The 23,700-nt window shown below is 38.0% G+C and overlaps 1 long non-coding RNA gene across 1 annotated transcript; it reads left to right on the top strand.

Moving 5' to 3' along the window:
- Positions 1-241: 241 nt before the first annotated feature.
- Positions 242-11,555, top strand: LOC115346810. The gene is made up of 5 exons (XR_003925268.1): positions 242-465; positions 545-676; positions 6,004-6,141; positions 8,005-8,135; positions 11,506-11,555. It is a non-coding gene; the product is annotated as an uncharacterized LOC115346810 (long non-coding RNA).
- Positions 11,556-23,700: the final 12,145 nt, after the last annotated feature.

Genomic DNA, 23,700 nt, shown 5'->3' with positions numbered 1-23,700 from the left:
TAGAATAGGCCTAAATACTGTTCATCCAGGAAAAAAAGATATACAAATACTTACCTGAGAAGGTGTTTTTAAACACAATTTGTCATTCTAATTTTGTGTCCACAGCTTCAAAACCAGGAATTGGAAAGCAAAGGGATAGGCTTTTGAGCTTATAAATTAAGGTTAATGTGACCTTTTTTCCATTAGGTTGTCTAGACTAGGCTTCCAAATCTTTCTCTTTTCCAAGCCCCCAGAATACATCATCTGAGGGTCTTGAAGACACCAGCTAGTTCCTTTGAACTTGCATCATGACAGGGTCCTACTTCATGTTTCTCACTGGGACAATACATGTGGATTCCAGGTTTCTCCTTCCTTCATGGCGTTCTGTCTCTTTTGCTTCACTGGGTATGTGGTTGCTCAGCATGTGATGAAACTGAGTCTTCTGCAAGAACAACTAAAGAACCAGTGTTACTCATCAAACCAATGGTATCGGGGGGGGCAAGGGAGGAGGGGCGTTCAGTTTTTGCTGATTTGGTGGTACTAAGAGTATGCATGTGTTTTATAGACCAAGGAATGGCTGGAGAGGGACCTGAGAGCCAGTCGTGGAGGCTAACGCAGTCTATAATCCTCTGTCTGATAACAACCAGATTATAGCTCCACAATTCCAATAAAGAAACACAAGCGGTATGAAAGTATAGTGAGTATCAATTTGCCCATTATCTCTAATGAAATTAAATAATGCATATGGGACCACATGTTTGAAGAATAAATACATATTAAAATTCTTAACAGTCTGAAGATTAAGCCAATATGATTTTTTTAAAGCTTTCATCCAGGGAAAAATAGCTTACTGCTTGCTTTAAGTAAGATTAGCTAGAAAAATCCTATAGTACACCTAGAACAAAGTCTGAGTGGCAACAGGCAAATATTTTAATGTGGAAAGATTTTTATTGGTTTTAATTAAGCAATGACATTTTTGTTGAATGCCTTAAATCTTTAATTACCGCCCAAAAGCACTGAGCGTGACATGAGTTATTTACTGAGTCACTGTGAAATACAGTTCAATATTTTCTTATAAATACTTCATATAGAAACAACAGAAGGTCCTCACTGGCAACAGCAGTGATTTTTAGTAATATAGGTGTTTCAGGGCCTGATTTGAACCCCAAGGAAGTCATTTGAAAGAATCCCAATGGCTTCCATGGGAGTTGGCTCAGGTCTTTAATGAGCATTAGTGCTTGTAGTAGCTAGAGAAATGTTTTCTTGTGACTGACAACGGCCCAAAACCCAGAATCTGTCACCAAAGGGAAGGTGTGAATATGTGTTGTGGGTTTGGGGGGTTTTTTTTTTGGTGTTTGGTTGTTTGGTGTTTTTTTTTTTTTTAATGGGGTGGGAAAGGTAACACCTAATATAAACCTTGGGAAAAGTTTCAGATGACAACTGTAGCAGCTGCCTGCATGGATGTAATGTAGAACATAACATGGATGAGATTTTCACAGGAATTCGGCACTCTTATATTTCACAGCACTGTTGATTTACAGCCCAGGTCAATTTTGTCATGGGCATGAGACAGACAGTACTGTAGCACTAGTAACGAGTATATATTTACGAATAGCTACAGCTAAGCCGAGGCAGGCAAGAAAACAGACATTTATGCTAGAGGTTTGCCCTTAATCTTTCATAAAAAATAGAAGTAAGGCCTACAACTGAAGCGTATGAGTCAACTCTCCCTAAATTTTAAAGTCTATGGCCTATGTAGCGAGGCACACAGAAGAGGAAAAGAAGCAGCAGTAATCTCACTGCTTGCATAAAAGTACCTAATCAGTGTAAGGTGGTGCATCTTTCCAAGCTTCCTATGTACTTAGGGGAAAGAAATCACTGTTTTCCAGGCTCTCTAACAGCCTGCACCTGGTTCCTGATCTCGATCATTTTCTGGAGAAGTAGATTTCTCTCCTCTGAATGTATCTTGCATCCCTGAAACAAGGCAATTTGTGAGTACAGTAACCAAAGGAAACAAATGAGATCGGAACAAACCTACAGACAATACAGATCCCAATCAGATATGCACAGTGAACATTTGAAATAGCTAGGTGATCGTAACATGCGGCCATTTCCTCCCCTTCTTTCAAAGAGAAATGAGATGTTGCCTGCAGAGAATGGACTCTGTCCAGGAACTCTAATGGACACTTGCTCTCGTCCTTCAGATGAAGTGGAAGCATCCAGGCAATCCTCATCATGAACCAAATCAGTGAAAACTACCTAAGTGTACTCGTGTTTTCTGATTTTTGCAACTATGGTTTTATTTTGTGCAGGAAAGAAATGGTTGCTGAATATGAGTAGTGATCACCAGAACAGCAAAGTCTGTTACAGCAAAAGGCTGGTTGTGATTTACCCTAAGAAGCGTAAGACATGATGTTTTTTTTTACGGACAACGCAATGCTATTGTCATACAGAACATACATCCGAAGTTTTTCTGAGGAACGTACTGCAGATGCATCTCAACAAGAGTGAAGGAAACATCTAGGTCAGTTTAGTTTTTAGAGACTACACTTATGGGCATGAGAGCCCAGAGCAGCAGGAATTGGGGAAGGAGCCTGGAGCTGAGGAGAGTTACTGCTCGGGCAGCTGAGAGCAGCCCTGGGGAATACTGGTGCTGAGGGCTCTGCACACCATCTGCAGTCAGCAGGGTGGACTCCTCCTCCGAAAGAGTCACCTCCTTAGCGCACCCATGTGCGAGAACCTGGCTTTGCCATCACTTTCCTGTGACATATCTCTTCTGATAAAATCTAGATTTTTTATCTGTAGGAAGGGGAATTTATTCTGTTAATCACAGACTAAATCCAACTGTTCCTACTTCTGTTGGCATAAGCCCAGGTGGTAGGCCCTCTGAGCAGAAAATCTGCCAACTGGGAAGTCATTATAGGAAAAAACAGCTGCTGTTTTTCATGTTAAAATCCTGGGCGTAATGTGGAGCCCAAACCGTAGTCTTAAGTTTTCCTTTCCCAGCAGAAAGCTTAACAGTGTGTGAAAGTATCAATACTGCCTGATCACCACACAGAACATATCTCCAAAAACACCCTGGGCTTATTTAGGACTCAAAGATATATCTCATAGGTGGTCCAGGCATGCAATTTTATCCTCTAGATAGTGTTTACCAACACTTGCATGAGAGCAATCAGCAGTCAAAAAGGAGGAATGTTATCCTACACTTCAACACCTACACTGGAAGTGTAGTTTTCTTTATTTAGATGTTGCTTATTGATTTTTCATGAAAGAATGAAAAAACACACAAGACGATGAATACAGGATATGCAACATCACAGAGGTAAGAAACTTGCCTCTCTATCTATAGGGCTTGTTCATAAGGGTTCCCGTCTGACCCTCCCCGCTGGAGTCAGTACCACATCTCATAAACCTAACATACTTGGCTGAATTCAAGCCAATAATTTCTGTAAAGAAAACCACCTTATCAAAAGTCTTGAAAAAAATTTGCATAATTCTGTTTAACATCCTTCATAATTTTAAAACATTGACTCTTGCAGAACAATGACAAGAAAGACATTTATTTGAGATATTAGAAGTCTGCTATGTAAAAGTTTTCAACAAGAATGCATTCTGAACTCTTTGGCTCTACTTTCATTCAGGACTTTCAGCTTTTTACAAGATCAAGTCCCAAGTATAAGACTTTATGCTGCATCTTGTACCTACTTCATTTAAAGATAAAGAAAAAAGAACCATCTAGAAATCCTGATAACACTAGCACAGAGGAGACCAAGATGGAAGAGTTACCCTGGATTGCTTGTGCCTTATGCTGCTGGAGATATCAAGTTCGTAATTTAAGTGATAATATGGGTTTTTTCCTTCCATGGGGAAAATGTTACCACATTGCTGTGTGAGTAACTTGTCCCCAACCAATTTTCAGAACAATATCTAACATCGGCCTGTGAAAGTTTCCTCCATTGAAATTCGGTATGAAGTTCACTACAGCAACAGTATCTAGGGTCTGATCGCTTGTCCACTGAAATGAAATGATAGCCTTCTATTCATCTCATTATGCATGAAATTAAGATAGAATCCAGGAAAGATATCAGAGTTTCAAATGTATTCTTGTACTGAAAAAGTGCTTCTCCCCCACCACTCACCCCTGCAACTTCTTTGTACTTAAAATGGTAGTATGGAACATCCTCCAATATCCAAATTTTCAGTGAGAGCCAACAGAAGCTACCTTTCGTGTTATAGGGATGGACGATGAAGAAAATCATCTTAACATTTTAAGAGCAAAGCTTTAATTATTTGCATTTCTTGAATATGTCCATCAGTCTTAAGTGATTATTTTCTACTGATAAATGTTATTTGCTTTTAATGTGACCTATTCAACACTTTCATAAAAAGTGAGAGAGAGAGACCAAAAAGTTTAGTAGGTAGGATGGAAGGAAACAACCTATGTAGGTAGTTGCTAGTGTCTGTAGCAGTTAATTCCTCGATCTTATACCAAGTCTAAGTAAATTTTCTTCCTGTAAAATTGAACTTTACTATTAGTACATAAATGCATTGTGACAGAGGTGCAAAAGCTGTTGATACATTTACCTCTGAACTTTGAGGCATTTATAAAATTTTCAGGCCCTTCAAGTACTATAAAGACAATTGCTGAGAAATTGAATTGAAGCACTTGAAGTCACTCTCATTTCTGTTTACATTGCTATTTCATGAAAAAACATTTGAGAATTCAATTTTGCATTCTTTTACAGGACAAGGAAATAAAAGTTTGGAGAAGTTTTAGGACATGAAGACAAAGCTATTCCTAGTTTTACTCTTAGGTTCTTACATGCTTTTAAAAAACCCAAACAAACAAAAACCCCATTTGTTCCCAGGATCAAATTTTACTGTTTTCAAATGAGGATGTATCTTTGGTAACTTTTGATTCACTTTCCTAGCAGCAAGTGGTTTTGGCGGGGGGGAGGGAGAAGACTGGGGAGGTTATCTGTATCCGAACTTTAAGAGTTTGACAGCTTTCAAGATGGCATTTCTCTTCTGTAGAAACTTTCTCTAATGTCTGTAAAAATGACAGAAACCTTCAGAAAATTGTTTGGTTTTGCTCCCTGCATTAACATCTCTGAGCATGTTGGTGTGAGTCACAGGTTGATGACCTACGTCCATCTCCTAGTGAAACAGCTTCCCTATTACAAAATCTATCATCACAACTGGCACTGACACTATTTCTTGAAGTGTTATCTCTGACATGAAGGACCAGACAAGAAACTGGTGTCCTCTTTTTGTCCCTGTAAAATAATAGATAATGCCTGAAATACAGGCGCTGAGCAGTATTTGAACACTTGCTTTATTGCTCCCTGTGTGACCTTGCTTTGAGACCTCTTCTATAAAGTCCACCTGCCTGAGTACATGAGGATGAAATAAAAATAAACTATAGTTCTCTGAAATTTTCAGTAATGTTGCTGCTCTTCCATTGAGAGAGTTGCAACAACCATTTGATGCCTTTTTTTCTCTTTGGGGCAAGTGTTTAATGTCTTCATGAAATAGCACTGTGCAGAAATCTACACAGCATGCCCAACCCCAGCACATCTGCCCTTGGTATTGGACAATGATTGTTCACTTCATATAAAAATTAAAAGGTGCAGAATGTAAAAAGAACGTGCTTGATTTACTTTTGCCTGTGTAAGAAAGTTTTCAAGGTCAACTTTTTTGGAGATGGGATAAGGAGAAGTACCTATTTGTTCCCTGACACTTATTTTCAGATGCTTCAAATTTTGCCCAGATGTAACTACTTGAGCTGAAAATTCTGAAAGTATTTATGCATTAGTGTAGAAAAATATTTGCTAGTCTGAATTTAAAATAATTATGAATTATGACTGTCAGGTAAGCTTGGCAGAAAGGGCCTGCTGTGTCAGGGTTGTGCCCTTTGCCATCTACCAAAAATTTGTCCCAATTTGCCCAGATAAATACAGACTTTTTATTTTTCAACATTGCTGTTCCCTGAAGACTTTTTCTAGCCTTCACATGCTTCAGGTTTTGCAGTGGAGATGTTGGCTGTTCCTGCCTGAAAGGGGAAAGGAGAAGAAAGCTGCCTGACATAGATGGAAAGGGAAAAAGAAGATCTGCTTAGAAAAGAGAAGTCTGGGAGAGCTGGGGAGCAGGGAACCCAAGGTAGAGTATATTGTGGCAAGAATTTTAAAAATGAAGCTTGTGTCCATACAACTTTTTGGAGTGAGACACAAGTTTTTGTGCCTGATTTCCAAGTTGGCCAGGCGTTGCATTCACTGTGTCATTATGCTTCAGCTAATAAAACCTGCTGCAAAATAAATGAGAATTAATTGGGCAGGGCATCTTAGATCAGATAGACCAGGTCTGGGACCTAGGGAACTTAGTTTATCAGGACAATGAGCTAAGATAACAGGGAGTCGGGTTTTAAGAGGTTCTAGAAAATAAAGTAAGTGAAAATGGAATTAAACACTGCTACGTAGTCAGGAATTCTAAATGGAAATATTTCTGATATTTATCAATGTCTCAGTGTTTGTTTGCAATATAATCTTTTTCTTTTAGCACTGGATGTATGAGTACATATGCATATGTCCCCTTCAAATTCAAATCTGCAGTAGCATAGGCTCTTTCTGTAACTTTTAAAGTGAAAAGCGGATTTATAGGGTATCATATAATTCAGGATGGCAAGTATATGACAATGGACATATGACAAGTATGTGACAGATGGAAGCACTGTAAAATCTGGCTTTATCTTCATTTCACTATGTCGTGCTATGGAACTGCTTGGTTTTATTTCCTCTGCATGGCACAATTTATTTAATTTCCAGGAGTCTTCTGCCTACACATAGTGGTTGCTGTTTGATGAGGCAGAGAGATATAGAATTTCACTGGAAAGAGACATACATGGCTCCTTATTAAGCAATTTATTTTGGCCTTTGCGTTATAGGACTATTCTGATTAAAAGAATACACTTGTCCTTTATGTATGAAAACTACCACCTTTATAGAAGGATGCACATATATGCATTTGTGTGAGGTAATCAAAAAGTATTGTACAAGTTAATTCCCCAAAATATTCTAATTTGCTATCCCAAGAAAGATGGTAAATCATTGATTAAAATTTCCACTAATAATTTAGAAAAGGGACTACAAGTTTCATGATATATAGGATAAATCCATATTTAGGATTGCAAATAGTAGCTCTATTTCTGAAATTTTAAAAGTGTTCCTATACACTTTGAGAGGGAGTTTAATATAGATATCCTCCTCGCATGTCTTTCAAATCTAAATATTGATGAGTAGTGTTCTCATTCTTTTCAACGTGAATATTCCTAAGCTGCAAAAGGTAACGATAGAAATATCATTCTATATCTAAAGGGAGATAGTAGCTTTGCCAAAGAAAAGTCCATAAGGACCTTTAAAAACAATATGTTTTATTGCTATTTTTTCAAAATATCAGTACTATATACGTCTACTTTTCTACTGTATACTTGAATCTTAACACCCATGCAGTATTACGTATTATTTTATTATGGTCACAGGCTCCCACTGTAACTAAGTTATGAATGAATTCTAGGATTTCAGTCTGTAATATAAGTTATGCGGTGCAACACACTCATGAAAAGTATTCACATTAAATACTGATAATCTAATATTCACCAATCAAATATTAATAGAATGATGTCTCTATCTGTACAGCAGGTAGCTTGCTTATGGCATGAAAAGTAGTGGTCAGTGCTAAGTTAAAGGTAATGTTGGTTTTTATTTTTCAACCCTTGTCAGTTTAGGACCCAGCTACTTGGGAGCTGGATCTTTGCCACAATCTCTTATGTTCTCATCAGAAGGATGACTTGGGGCTGATATGGTCCAAAATTAGGTCTAAAAAGAAGATTTTTATGTAATTTACATCTGTTAGAAACGTACCTATTTCTCAATTTTTCTCCCTTCTCGAGGGCCTGTTTGCCATGAGCTCTGAATTCTGTGTTTTCCACTTCAACTTACTCATTGTGTGTTCTTGTTTGGATTATAGCTGGCAGCTTTGCCTCCTGTGCTACGTCTGGGAGCATGACTGCTTCGGAGACTTATATATCCTAGATTCTCTATTCAGCTACCATCATGTTGCCGTACGTGGCTACAAGAAAAACCCTGCTGGACTGCTGGGTGTGTTGACATTATCAGTTCTCTGACAATAGTCACTGCATGCTGTTTCTTACTCAGGAACTGCAAAAGCCTAATAAATATGAAGGGTGCTGTTATAGTCATGCCATCCCAGAAAGAAGCCTGGGGGTTTTGCCCCAAATTCTTTTTTGTTCTGTGGATCTATACCCAAAGTAGGACCTTTGGGTCCAAGTTCAGAGGCTGTGTTTGAGGATGAACCCTGTCAAGGAAAGTGCTGTCCAGTGATTGTAGTAACACTTGCAGAAAAGACTTTATAATTTCTACAATAGTGTTATCACTGCCTCCCTGACTTAGCACTGTGGTACCTCTGTGAGACAAAGAAATTGTATACAAAATACCAGTTTTCTTTCCCAGGGTCGTTCAGGGAGTCGGTGCTAAAAAATTGAACATAACTTTTCTGAGGCTAGAATCAATACAATAACTACTGCTCAAGTGGTGCTGGGGAGGATATTACCTAGTCCTGGGGCACCCAGTAGTAGTCAGAGACAAAAAGCTTAGGCTCTTATTTTCGCAATAGGGATAAAATGGCCTCCAAGGTGTTGTTAAAAAGGTCCTCTTGAAAAGTTCAGATTTCGTAAGATTTATATGAGCTGTATTGGCTTATTCAGAACTTTAATTAAAAATCCTAGAAGGTCCTTTAGTTCATTAATTGAAGATGGTTGCCTGTAAATGAGAGATTAATTTATGCTTGTTTTTAATTGTTGGATGCTACCACAATTGGTGCTGCATAAAAATACATGCAGTACATAAAATATGAATTAAAACAAGTGAATAATTATAACCACATCAGCCTAAAGGCAGGAGGCATTTTAATATCAGAGTCTAGTAATGGTGCATGAATTAAGAAGGATTAATTTTTCTGAGACAGTTCAGAAGTATTTAGCCTTTATTCTGCCCTTATTTAAAATGCCTCGTATAATACATCTCAGTATTTTACATAATTTAAGGTTTCATAAGGCATTTTGTTCTCTCTCTATGAGGTTCTTCAACATACTGAAACACTCCGAAGATCTTAGATCTACAAATCATAATCTTTCCAAACAGATCGTTTGTTCTTCGGCTTTGCATTTCGTAGTCTGTAGTATCAGTGCCTGCTACAGATCACCTTCCTCGGTTAGGGAGGTGCTTTGCTTACGGAAATAGAAATATACTTAGATACATAAGTAGGTGTATATATAGGTAAAGACATTCCACAATGGTCAGAACATTACAGTTATCAGACAGTTTAGCATTAAGGTGTCATGGAAAAATGCTTATATTCTCTCCCGTGGAGTATTCTTTCATTTATTTGGGTAGCAAATGTGCAGCAGAAAGCAGAGTCTGCTTCACTGTCAGACAAATCAGAAAGACAAGATTCTACGGTTCTGTGTTCTTAGGAAACAGAAAACACATATGAACTATAGGCACGTTTTAGGACACACACTACAGAGAGACTGGTTCAGTGGCGAGGCTGCTGACCATCAGCAAAGTATTTCACAATATGTGTAATTTTGAATCTTTTTCCAGTGACTGTTCAACTGGAGTTAGTTAACTACATAGCTAAAAATAAGAGTATCTAAGGACTTTTCTAGATTTGGCTCAGATTTTTGCAGGAAGCTCATGTTACCAAAAAGTGGGGTCCTTACTGGCCTGAGCGTATCGCAGCAGATAGCATAACTGGTACGATAATGTGCCTGAGTGGGTATCAGGCATTTTTGATTTAAGAAACTGAGCAATAGATGGAGAGGTAGTGAAAATGAAGAAGATTCCTAAGGGGAAAAACAAATCAGAAGTCTTACTAATTGTAAAAGTTTCACAAGAGGGCAGAAGTTGTATTACCATATTAATGCCATTATTAAGTTTTTGATAAATGCTTTACACATGAATATTAACACAAGATAGCCTGGATTCAATCTATTCACAGAGCATAGAAACATCATCTCAGCCTCCTGAATGCATCTGTCAGCGTATCCTTTGATCCTGCTTTGTAACATGTCTTCTATTTCTGTTCTGGGTTTCTGGGCCTTTCCTCTGCAGAGTCTTCCAACTCTAACAGATTATTTCAAAATATGTGGTAGCTTTGTGATGTGAACAAACATCTACTGGGATCAGATTCTTTAAAGTATATATGAATAGTAAATTAGTTAGATAGAGCTCTTGTATGCCTGAAAAGTGTTTCAGTTCCCTCAGCATGTGAGCTTTCTCTACATTAGAAAGCAAATCACAATCAAAGAGCCTTACGTGGGTTTTATATTTTGACCTTGGGCAAGTCACTGAGGCCCTCTGTGGCTTGGTTTGAAGCTCAGATTCCTGCATGTGCAAAATGCTAACGTTCCATGCATCAAGGTGTACATTCATCCTTTTTTTTTCTCCTGTGTAGAAACATGTGAATCCTAGCGCTGCCTATTTTTTTTTTTTTAAGTTTGTAAAACTTTTTTCTTTTTTTATTACTTCTGGCCAGCACGATATGCATGTTTTGCATGTGTGTTTCTGATCCCTATCTAGACATTTTAACCCTATCTGCTACTTCAGTAGCAGAAGTTCTTCTTCAGTTTACAGCACAGAGGTCCTGAGTTTTGCCTCTCTACTTAAGGAGAACTCTTATTGGGTTTTAATCTTGGCTATAACAGCTTCTATGACCCCAGAGTTCACAGTCTGCCTCTGTTCCTTGGCTATGAATGTTTCTCTTTCTCCTATGGGAAGAACAGTACACTTTTTTTTTTTTTTCCTGGAAAAGAGTGGTATGACCTGAGAGTCTCTGTGTTATAGCAACTTTCTCACTCTTAAAACTATAGCTGAGGATTTTGTGAACAGTTTTGCAACCCTTGGGGTATTATGAGGTCAACTACTGAACTACTGCCCATTTGATGGTCCCCCAGGGTCTTCCACTCCAGGGCACTGTAGGATTTCTTGACTTTAGGAAGTGCTTATGCTGCTCTTATCTATCTTTCTTTCTGCCTTCCCTTCCCCTGCTCCCCCCCCACAAGTGTTTCTAATAGCAATTATTCTTTTTCAAAATGTGACTTTAGGAATAGGAAAATTCTTTCTCTGCTGAAGGGAGAAAGGCACAGTTATCTGCAGGCTTTGCTTAGCTGGCATCACCAGTCCCAGAGCCAAGCCAGCCTTCTGTCAGATGGCAACTCAAAGATTTTGAAGGAGCCAAACTCAAAGACAAGTACCCAAAAGGAAAATAGGAATCCACTTTTCCTGACATCTCTGTCAGCAAGCAGCAGAAGCGCACAGTTCCCTATCTTCACAGGACATGGAGGACAAGCAAAGTAGATTGGGCATGACAAAAGCATGAGACCAACAAAGCTGCTAAGTAGCTCCTGAGGACAGCAATGTGGGTGATGCAAGACCTTGTCCCTTTCAGATTTTGCTGCAGAGCATTTGCAGGAATAAGCACGTTTCATCCCTTCTCAGAGAAATGATGCTGGTTGCTTAAAGAGCCTACTGGCTATGAACAAAAAGCCTTGCAGAGGTGAGTAGTTGTCTCTGAAGAACGTTTCCTACATTTAAATAGGAAAGGTAACTGCTGTTTATGTCAGGTTTCTTTTGGCTGAAGTTCTGATCTTTTCCTAAAAATTAAAGCAAACAAGGAAGAGGGGGTTATTGAAATTTATAAAGTTATGTATAGGGTTAATCAAGAACCTTTGTTGAAAATAATGCATCCTTTTCCTTCTTTGCCTGGACAGGCTTCCTGGAATTCCTGGTTTAGCATCTTGGCCTTTTCCCCTGTCTTTTAAGCTTTTCAAATATTCTTCTTCAGTTTGAGTACAGTTTTTAAAATTTCTGATATGCTTGTCTCCCCTGTGTCAATGCACAAAGGAAATAATCCTCGATCTTTCTGGAGAGTCTATCCCAGCTAAGAAGATAAGTTGTGTCTGGGATCAAGTGTTCAGACTACAACTGTCCAGACGAGCTGATTGGTGACATCACGCCTTCTCTCAGAGGCTTGTTTTATATAGTTATTGCTTTCCTTATTAGCTTCTTATAATTCCTCTGCCTCTCAGCACTGCTTAACTTTATGTTGACTTTTCAGTTAGTTCTTTTAGCTTTTTTCTGACTCCAGGGACATCGTCTAATTTGAGCAAAAGTACTTTTTTGTATTTGCTCAATGCCTTTGGAACACAATTTTTATTGATGGAAAAAAGTAATGGACAGAGAATAAATTAGAAGTCATTGTGCTGTCGTTCATTGGTGCCCTAAAACACTGGATGATGAACGGATGTATTTATTTGCTTGTATTCAGAGATTAGTTTTATTTCTTTTTATTCTTTCAGTAGGCAATGCATATTGATATGTTTTAAAAAGCAGAAAAATACATATAATCCCATGAAATAATACTGTTGTACATCTAGGAAAAGTTTGCTTAGTTGTATGTGTTTTGCTGAGGTAAACATAGGACGTTCTTATGCTTTTTGCACCGAATGGAAAATTTATTTTAATTATTCTACCTTAACTTGGATTGTCAGTTTAAATTCACCTGCTGAGTGCTATCAACTGGTGTTGGCATCTGTATTCGTGCTTGAAGATGTCCATATTCATTACTGGATTTCTTTAGCTTAACAAAGCTTGGAATTAAATGCAACCCACAAAGCAAGCATTTATCATTCTGCAATGCGTGGAGAGCTAGTGCTGCTAAAGGAAAGTATTATTTCAGGCATTAACAGTCCAGTCTGATTATGGAACTCTGTCCGTTTCTGGTGGAAACCGCTGCAAGAACAACAACATCATTACCATCTGTGTCCTCAGCAGAGGCTTCATATCTGAACGTTTAGCATTTCAAAAATCCTACAGATGTTGATATTGCATTATTCATTTAGTTAGAGACTGCCACAGCTGTGTACTTTCCTGTATATTCTTTCAAACAATCTGGCAGCAGACTCTAATTTGAGCAGTGCAGAGTACAGACTTCAATTTTGATGGGTATGACTCTGGTATACATGATTTGTGCCTATTTGGCAAACTTGCAATCTCTGAAGAAGCAAAATGGAGTATTGTCACTGCACTCCAGCAATTTCAGTATTCCAATGACAATTTAATGGATTGAAAATGAACATGCCTTGTGTACATCTGAATGTTCTTGTGGTACTGAAATTATTGTAGAGAACCCTTTCAAAGCAATACATCAACTTGTCAATCAATAGATTGATGGAGTGAAAGAAGTGGAGTATCAACGAAAGCAAGAGAAATAGTGAGGGAAAAGAAAGGAGTAAAATAATAGGAAAAAAAAGGAGGGAAAGAGATGGAAGAGAGAGAATGTGAAATGCACTGTATATTAAAAAACAGAAGAACAAGCAAAATGGAACAGAAAAACGGGTTGAAAAATTAAATTATAAGGAGGAAAGGAAAAACTCAGACGAGTTCGTGAGAAAAGTTTTGGTGAGGTATGGAAAGATTTTAAATACCATCTGTGCTAGCTACTTGAAAATGTATCGCATTCAAAAACACAGTTTCTAAAATATTTCTAGTGAGTAACTGGTTAAAAATACTCTGCTTTTGCTATGACTGCACACCAGGAGGAAAAGGGGATTGGAATCCAAATTGCCAAATGTCCATTGAATAAGATTCTTTCCCAGGAATCAGCACAAATGGGTACAAAGCTCTGTTTGTTTATTTCTACTCATAGAATCTGATATTGGAAGTTATTCAATTGCTTGAAAGCAATTTGTTTTCATAGCTTGTGACTGGGCAGCCAAATCCCAAGAAGCCCTGCAAACTTTACTGAAAATACTTTAAATCTACAACAGTGATACCGAAAGTGAAAGGTGACCCCATCTCAGTGATGTCTCCCAAAAAGAGGGTTGGTGCTTTTTTGAATTTTTAGGGAGTGGGCTCAACTTTTTTTTTTTTTTCCACTAGTTAAATGTTAATCATAAAAAATAACAAATTCACACAGGAATACTGGATGATTCCTTTGCATAATCTGTTCGAAGAAAGATCAAAGTAAGAACACCCTCATCCTATCGTTCTGAGTTTCATTGAATGATAGCAATTGAAATCAGTGTTCAAAATGCAACGAAAGAATAAGAATAGTCATCTCTGCTGCTGCCATCTAAACTAACTGTCTCAATTTGGGAAACATTTACCCCTTTGAACGTGGCAAAGCCACAGCTTTTGTTTGACTAATGCAGGATGGACAGACTGTAGGAATATGAATTCTGTGGGCAAGGGGTTTGCAAGGAAATGCCCACAGCTTTTTATCTCTGTGTGTCTGCCACAAGTTTTCCTTCATTTTATATTCTCTGCGACGAATAGTCAATGTGGGAGAGGAGAGCCATCCTCACAGTTCAAAGCAGTAACTGGTTGGTCTTCAAAAGATGTAGACAACTGGCTCCTCCATAGCTCCCCAGAAGAAGAATGGGAGGCCAGTTTTTTCTCCACCTAGTGACATTACCTTATTCCTCCTTTGTTCTTATAGTTCTTTTTTTCTTACGGAAAAAACTGGTTTTGTGGCATGTTCTAGACTCTGAAAGGTTGTTTTTTCCAGGGTCAGAAAAAATGAATTTCTCACTGGACAAGACTTTTTTTTTTTTTTTTTCAGTTCCCACACAGCACTGGGGTGCATAGGCAGTTTGAGAGGCAAGGTTAGGACTGTGCATGGCTTTAAATTTCAGTCACTCTAAGTGAATGCCACGGGCTTTCTCAATCCTCATCTGAAGAGATGAGGACCCCTGGGCTCTTAATGCCACTGAATCCTTGCTCAGGGACTCTGCAGAGAAAGCTCAGTGTCATCATCTTACACTTGTGTGCAAATTCTGTAGCCTCACTGGACTGGACTCCTTAAATAGCACTTTGTGATCATTGCAGAGGAGGACTGCACTATTTGACATCTTTCTACTTTTCCTTCGGGATTAGTTTAATAAAGTTCCCACCTGTCGGATGTAATCTATTCCACTTGTCAGTGTCTTGCTTATCTAGCGAAAAAATTAACATCTTTTGGGACAAGTGTAATGAAACACCTGTTCAGTGCCCAGTAACAGCCAAGCCAGTAGAGTTCAGTTCGCATGAAGAACTGGAAGAAGCACAGTCGATCAATAGTGGGATAGAACAATTTTATAAAATCAGCAGTGTTTTCACCTTGAACTCCCTGTCCTGTTTGGATTACCCAGATGAAATATAAAAGGGTGACAAAAGTTATTTGTAGCATTCCGTATTACTGCAGAGAGACAGACCAAAATATTTAGTTATGTTTAGAGGACTGGATTTGTTGGAGTAAAGAAAAGCATGGGAAGAGTAACCCAAGTACTCATTCATTTTTGATGCAAGAACACATTCAAACCAAAAGTGGCATTTTAAAAATGTAAGAGGAACCACACCTTACACAACATAGTTAATGTGTGAAACTCATTGCCAGAAAATATTAACAGTATTCTTGGGAAAGATTGGTCATTTATAGCAATGATAAGGTAACTGACAGTAACTTAGACTATTATGATTTCAAATTGATCATATAGGGCGTACGGTCTTAGCTGTGAGGGTTAGACACATGATTTTCCTATGGAATGAGTTATTTCTTCATAAGTTATTCTCAAATTTTCAATAATATCTCTGTTACAGGAATGCTTGCTGCTTGAAACAAATGGCATGGACAGTGCTAGAGAGGAGATTAAAAGTAGCAGTAATGTAATATGGAACATAGAGTGGCTTTCTTATACATAACCTGTCTAATGAACTCCTTACAAAGGAAAAAATGGGCTACTTTAAAGTAGTTCCTTCTCTTTTTTTAAATAAAAAATAAATAAGACATTTAAAATAAGACCTTTATACCTAAAGGTTGTCTTTTTTAAAGCCCTTGTTGCTAATGTTCTTGAAAACAAGACTCATTTTTCCGATATTTTATAATCTAATCTAACTATGAAGTATTTATGATATCAAATGTAAATATTGTGTCCTCATTCAGAAGATATGCTTATAGAACACTACCAATATTATTAAGTGATGGACTTTCTAATCTGCCTTCCAGCACTTTATCTGTAAACCAGTGTGAAAATGAAAATATGAAATTAGATAATGATGTGTAACATCTTTCCCTGCTGCCCTTCTAAAACCAAATTTTTCTTCCTCCTTCTGCTTTTTAAAAAATATTTCTGCCCTGATTTTTAATGTTTCCCCTTGATCCTTAGCCATCCATGATTCTTTGATGAAGTCTAATTTTACCAGCATTTTGTGCAGTAACTTTTGCTGAGTTTTATTAACCAGGAGTGTACTTTGATCTTTTCTTTACATGTCCATACTTCTCAACATCAAACAGCAAAAATCCTGGAAACCCTAGCAGTAAAAGAAAAAAAGAAAAAAACGTTTTAAGCGACCATTGAAATTCGTGGGGAAGTTCAGTTTTTACTTGTGACATTATGAGAAATCAAAAGTTTCAGAGCCTAAAGACAGCTGAGGTAGGGGCTAGGATGTAATATCAGTGATACCCATTGTGGTTATTAGGAGACGGGGAAAAGGATCGGATGCTACATAAACAAGTAGCCCCCAAACAACAGCGAAACAAAACTGCCAGAGAGGGGGCTGTGGGAAATCAGTGAGTATATCCACCCATTTTATGATCCAAAACCTACAAATGCTTATTTTTCAATAAGTGTATTAAAAAGGACAAAGCCCTATAAAAGGATCTGTGTAGGGATCTAGCCATGTCAGTATGATCTCAGATTTTGTGTTCAAGTTGTCCCCTTTCAGTCTGTTTTATCTATTTTCAAACCATTAATTTTTCAAAACCCCTGTTGCTTCTGTATGAATTATACTAATATATATATTATACAACTGTGAGAAAAACATATTTTTAACTTTCTGGGAGCATTATTAATTTAATATATAATGTGAGAAAATGGTCATTTTCTAGTTTTTCTTTAAAACTGAAGTCCTTTTTACTTGTTTTTGAAACATTATGTTAAAAACTAATATACTTTCAGACCATCAAATTTGCTGATGCTATAATTTTTAGAAGTTATTTTACTCACACAACAGAAGGACTCAGGACGCTGTGTCAGATTCTCAGCTGGTTTAAATTGCCATAGCTTCACTAAAAGTAGCAAAACTACGCCCATTAAAAAGAACGTCTGGATGTGGTTAGGGTTCTTACAGTTTACAATAAAGCACGTGCTCTTGTTGTTATTTATGTTGCAGTTGCTCCTAGGAGCCGTGCTTATTACCAGGTACCACTGTGCTGGAGTGACACGTACAAAGAACAGAAAACTCTTCCAATGTAACGAGAAGTGGAACTGTCTTTTGTACGTTGGTGACTAGATAACATGACCACTGTGCTCGATATTCTGCAAATGGCTGTTTCCTTTTCTAAAATAATCTCAGTCATGTTTCTGCCTTACTTTGGCATGCTCTGTGCAGAAGTTCTCACATTCTGCGTAAGTTCAGTAGGAAAACACTTCACAAGTGGTTTAGAGGGAAGAGAAAGAGCTCTTCATTTCCACTGCTTGTTTAGAAAGACCTGTTTTACATTTAATAAATTCTCTCTTGCTTTGAAATTGTATACATAGAAATGGGCTGATTCCTTTAGTAAGGCCATGCATTATCTGGCTGTATACAATATTCTTCAGAATAGCTGTGGACTACAAATTCTTCAGCTAACTTATGCAAGTTTGTCCCTTCTTTCTGTAGAGTTACCCAAGCCTATGGAGAAATCTCCATGCATTAAGAAAAGTGAGGAGATCATAGAATCATAGAATGATTTGGGTTGGAAGGGACTTTTAAAGGTCATCTAGTCCAACCCCCCTGCAATAAGCAGGGACATCTTCAACTAGATTAGAGCCCCGTCCAACCTGACCTTGAATGTTTCCAGGGATGGGGCATCTACCATCTCTCTGGGCAACCTGTTCCAGTGTTTCACCACCCTCCTCGTAAAAGAATTTCTTCCTTATATCTAGTCTCAGATGATGTTTTTGGTTTTGTGTATAGCTTTTGGGGGTTGTACCTGCCCTGATACCTTTCTTCATTCTCTTCATTTCTGAAAGTGGAGGGATATTCCCTTTCAGTTTTCATTTGCCAGAAAATATATGCTCTTCTGCTTTACAAATGACCAAAACATTCCAGACCTTGTTTTTTTTTCCAGTATATTAAACAGTAAGTCTACAAGTACTAAGTGAAATTTCCTGAGCTCTGGATTGTTTCATTTATAAAAACCACAGTTCCCTGCAGGATGGTCAGATTATATATCTGATCTGTTTTTCAGAATTATAAAGTAAGGAAAATTGCCAAGAGGCAAGAAAAACTGCGTGGCTGATAGCACTGGTCTTTGTCTCAGACAACACTTGGTTGTTCCTACAGTCTGTAGCAATGCTTCAAAATCTTTCAGGCACTACATCCACAGCATCCCTTCAGTTTTCTGCATGCATTATGGATTCTTGTCTTGTGGAAAACATTTCTGCTTTGAAGTGTCAGAGATTTTATTTTTTCACAACAATTGTTTTTAACAATGTCATCTCTTGTTAGCTGCTGTATTAACATTAAACCTTTTTTTCTTAACTATATGCAAATTGTAGCAGAGAGAAGAACCTTGTGCTAATGGACCAGACCTATCACCTCCTAAGACATGAGAAGTAAATGAAAACATAGCTAATCACATTGTTATCCCTTGTGTGAGCAGGTCAATGCAAAAAATAGCACGGATGCTAGAATATGCTACAGTGGAATATATGACAAGGTACGTAGAGGAATATTTATACAGCATTTTCTCAAACTATGAAAGATGTCTTTCTTAAGTTTAGGTTCTGATAAGGAACCTGTGTGGAAGTTTACCTCAGACTACGTTCATTGTCTCACTGAAGTCATCATTTTCTATTTGTAGTATTTGGATACTTTCTTGAAGCAGGGCATAAAGACCTTGCCTTTACTAAATTTCCCCAAGATTTTTCTTTTAAAATAAAAAAGAAAAATTACATTAATGAAATATTCAACCCAGAATCTCCTTACTGCAGTTTCAGATTGTAATAAATGTACTTGGTTTTAAAAAAGATAGTAAAGCTTTTGTAGTTCCATAAGATTTCAATTATAAATTAACATTAAATGGAATGTTAAAGTTTGAGTAGGTTATATCCTTTGAACTTAATGGCCCAGATCTTTGGCTGCCGGTAAGAAACACACAAGGCAGCTCAGGTGAAGGGTATTCAAGGATGACTTGCAGCATTTCTTACCAAGCTGCTTCTCCAAACAGGACAGGGAACCTAGAAGACTACTCTAAAATATGGCCACTACTAATTGCAGTTACAGTCATTGCAGCTGAAAAATGGGTGGTGGACTGCATGACTTTTTGCTGCCTCTATTTTAGGATGATCCGATTCTCTCTCAGTTTATGTTGTGGGAGTAACTTCACAAATTACTGCTAGGAGATACCCATGATCTCAAGAAATCGTGATATCAAGTGAAATTAATCAACACTCATGCTGTTCTGGCTACTTCATGCTATTGAATGATTTCATTATTTTAATGCTGCCTCTGAAATTTCCTTGCACGAATTTTCAGAGGTAGTCAGCTTCAGATCATCTTTATGGCAGCATAGGGCTGTGAATGGCTGGGTCACGCATCTTTTTAGAGGCAAAACACATAATGAAATAATGCTCATCACCAGAATTACATAAAAGGAAATCAATGTTTAGCTTCTCCACTTATTTTTGTTTATTTCCTCACATGTCTTGTGCTTAATATGCCTTTGTTGAGCTTTGGTATTAGCTTTTAAAAAAGTTTATTAGAACACTAATGCTGTTTTATGCACATCACAAAATATATCCTCTAACTCCTCTTTTTTCCCTGCTGCTTTTCCTCCTCCTGAGTAATTGTGTGGTTGATTTGTTCAAAAGGAAGCTGACGGGAACCAGCAAAATGTGTACACATGGTATTTCACAGGTGAACGTAGTAGAGTGAGAACTATTTCCATTCCTCACGTGTTGTAATCTTAGTGGAATGTGCTATCAGCTTGAAGTGGTTAGCGTTTTTAAAATACAAAAAAAAAAAATCCAGACAAAAAAAATCCCATCTACCAATGTTGGTCACTGTATTTAGTTGCTAACGACAACTTATTTCTCACCTTTTTATTTCAAAATCCAGGGTAGTGAATGGCTCTGTTAAACCTTCAAGCTGGACTATTTCTTTTAAGATTTTGCTCATGTAGCTTTGGCGGGGGCGGGGGGGGGGGGGGGGAGGGAGGTGTCAGAGGGCTGGAAATCTGCATAGTTTTTATTTTTGCATTTTCTCCAGTGAAGTAGGAGATTTTTGATCCTAATTCTTGCATGAACCAAGCATTTGACATTAAGGTGTTGAAACCTGTTTGGGTTTGGTAAATCTATCATGGAAACAGTGTCCCCTAACTTGTCCCCCCACAGTTTTTGGTGATGCTTTTTACAACCACCACCAAGTATGATTTAGGTGGACTGAAGCTCAGGTTTTTGACTGGGAACAACACGAGTGTGTGCCCCTGCAAAGGAAGCTCTAGCACTAAGTAACTCTAATCAGAAGTCAGGATAGCAACAGAGATTATTGAAGCCTCAGACTATGTTCACTTCTGGGGAAATTTTGAATAGTGCTGGTAAGGTAATGGCACATTCCTCTCACCTCTGCTTAACCCAGTCCTCTCACCCTTTCCCACCCCACAGAAGATGCCCCCATAGATCCACATTTGGAGAAGATGCATCAGAAGCAGCTGCACCGTGCTCCCATATTAGGCAGGGTCTTTGTGTAAGAAGTTTCTCTGTTCAACAGGGGTGCGCTGTCCATAGTTTACTTCAGCATGACATTGAAATGAGGGAATTTACCTTCCCAAAGTTGCTTAACCCTGGCATGCCAGCGTGAATCTATTCATCAGGTATTTTCTGGTTTTACTCATTTTGTTCCTCTATCACAAGGAACACTGTGATAAAGGTTTTGTCAAAAGTCTAACATTCTCTGTTATCAATATCTGTTATTGAAAATATCTGAAAATACATACTGTTTCCTGTAGTTCATATGACAGGAAAGTCTTCCATTGACACTGTACAGTTGACTAGAAGGGAAAATGGGTTGCAGAATTTATTCTGAGGACAACCAGAAAAATGGGGCTTTCTGCTGCATTTAGAAATGGAGGGTTCTCTGAGGAAGTAATTCTGTAGAGCAGGTACAATGTTGATTTGTTTTGTCTTGTGAAAAAAACATGTTTTATGAAGAGATTTTTCCATTCAGAAATATCCATGTGCCTTTGTCTTCCACCTGAAGCACAGGTTCACTGCAGTGTAGTAGGCTGTATCTCCAAATACTCGGTGCTTACAATGCTGAGAATAGGTACCTTCACTGGAAATTTTACCAATGATTCATTGAGGGTTTGCTCCTCTTGTTCTGCATAAGCCATTTGACTTTTCTAGTCTTGATGCCGTATCAATCTGCACAAGAAGTCCAGCACTTGGGAGAGTCCAGTAAGGCTTCCATTGAAGCTGAAACTGTTTTTCTTATCAATATTACAGAGTCAAATCCTAAACACCGAAGCAGTATTGCGAAACAATGAACTATCCATTGCTATTTTGTTTCAGAAAATGACTTAAATTATTTTATACTTCAGTCTATTATGTTCAGAATGGGAATTTTTACAGTTTATTGCTAGCGCATTTTAGTCACACATTTTTTTCAGTGACAGGTGAAGCTCTACCATTTCAGAGATCTGCTGTGCGTGTAGTATGAGGTGCATACACTTCGACCCATCGTCATGGCCGTTTCCAACCTGTAGGAAGTCTTTAACCTTCTCACACAGGTACACTTTATGTAAGGTGTAGATTCTCCAACACGAAGCCTGTGTGTGCAAGCACCTCTACACACGCTTTCTAGCCTTTCTAAAAGGCTCTCTGGGAACTAATACTGGGTGCTTGCTCGGTTCGCTTCAAAGCCTGTGCTTAGGCCCTTTCTAGCCCCTGTTTCTGTGTGTAACCGCTGCCTGGGTCAGGAAAAGAGAGCAGCAACTGCTTTTCAGGTTTTTAGTACATAAGTCTTTATGTGAGGTCCACGCTTCAGCACATAAATCTTTGTGCAGTGAAGTCTTAATGTCCTGAATTAGGCGTAAAGACTTCAGGAAGTAACTCCGTATGCACTTAGGCAGCGAAGCCTGACCAGTGCCTGAAGACTTATGGGCTGAAGTGAAACCTCTGGGGAGATGTTAGACCTCTGAACAACCAAGTGTTTCCATTAATCAGACCATGGCTAATCAAGGTATGATTACCTTGAAACATGCAAATTGTGCAGCAGTAGATGAAGATTTGATACAGAGTTCCCAAAAGAGGAATATCGTCATGTACGTAGGTTCAAACTCCTAGTTGAATCCCAAACTCAGTAGCAAATTTTAAGGAGGCAGATTTCACACTCTCTCAGTCACAATCAAACATCACACTCAGCATCGTATCTGCTGACTATTGATTTTCTTTTTTCATCTGCTTAGCTGATAAGATTAGGGCTGTGTCACGTAAATAGGACAAATGACAAAGTGTAGCCTGCTGGAACCTGGCTGTACCTTTTCCATGGATAAATGAAGAGAAAGGTTTTGATAAGGCTGGAATGACACTGAAATAAAAGCAGTGTTTTATTTACTAACAGAGTAAGTAGTGCTACAGGCATCATTGAATGTTTTATAAGGAAAGTCAATCTGGAGGTTATGTGAATTTTAATGTCCTGCATAGACTGAAGGTCATAAACTGCTAAATGTTTTCTAAGCTGGTTTTCTAGTTGTTTTATGCAGATTATAACAAACATTTGAATATCCTTACAGGCAAAGGTTATATGTACTGTCAGCTCCCAAATATTTTCTTCTTAATTTTTGTTTGATTTTGATTGGTGGAAGGGTGGGGGGTTTGGAGAATTGTCTCTGTTCAGTAACATTGTGTTCCAAAGCTAATATCTGGATATTAAATGGCTTTTCACTCATTCTAATATTCTTGGTATGCTAAAGAGTTACTGAAGCTTTCTAGGACCACTGCATGCATTGTAGAGATATTTAGTATCATAAAGTAAATGGCTCTGAAAACAAATGGTGATATAATTTGCAACTTTCCCAGTTCAGTTTTAAAGTAGTTCCAGAATTTCTTTAAAGGCTTGTTCACCCAGCTCAGTAAAAACTTTCCCACTGAGACCAGTGGATGTAACATCCAATCATTAAATGTATATCTACTATAGTGAATTCAAATACATATAGTATCCCATTCTTCTTATTATTATTTGTTGATGAGCCTCAAATATATTTTTCTCTAGCTTTCTCTCCCACCCCTCTCAATCTGCATGTGTTTTTAAACCAAAGAATCTCAGGTACAGGGAAGAGCAAATATATATATATTTCTATTATTACATTGTATATCCTGCCTTCTGACTTAAAAAATAGGAATTTTGCTCTTGCCCTACTTCGAATTTTCTATTGCTAATGAAAATAGACGGTTATAAATATTGTGTCCTTTGAATCATCAGTAAGTTTGGGTTTAGTGCTCGTCAGACAATCTTGTTAAAAGACTAAAGTCAAATTGTCCTTTTTGAGCTAGGCTTGTTTTCCATAAATTGCCAGAAAACAATTTATTCAGTCTGTCTTTCTTCCAGTAATTGATTATGC

The sequence above is a fragment of the Aquila chrysaetos genome, chromosome 1, assembly GCF_900496995.4.
Source record: "Aquila chrysaetos chrysaetos chromosome 1, bAquChr1.4, whole genome shotgun sequence".
Lineage (NCBI taxonomy): Eukaryota > Metazoa > Chordata > Aves > Accipitriformes > Accipitridae > Aquila > Aquila chrysaetos.
Note: the sequence above shows the minus strand (reverse complement) of the source record. Positions and strands in the feature narration are given on the sequence as shown.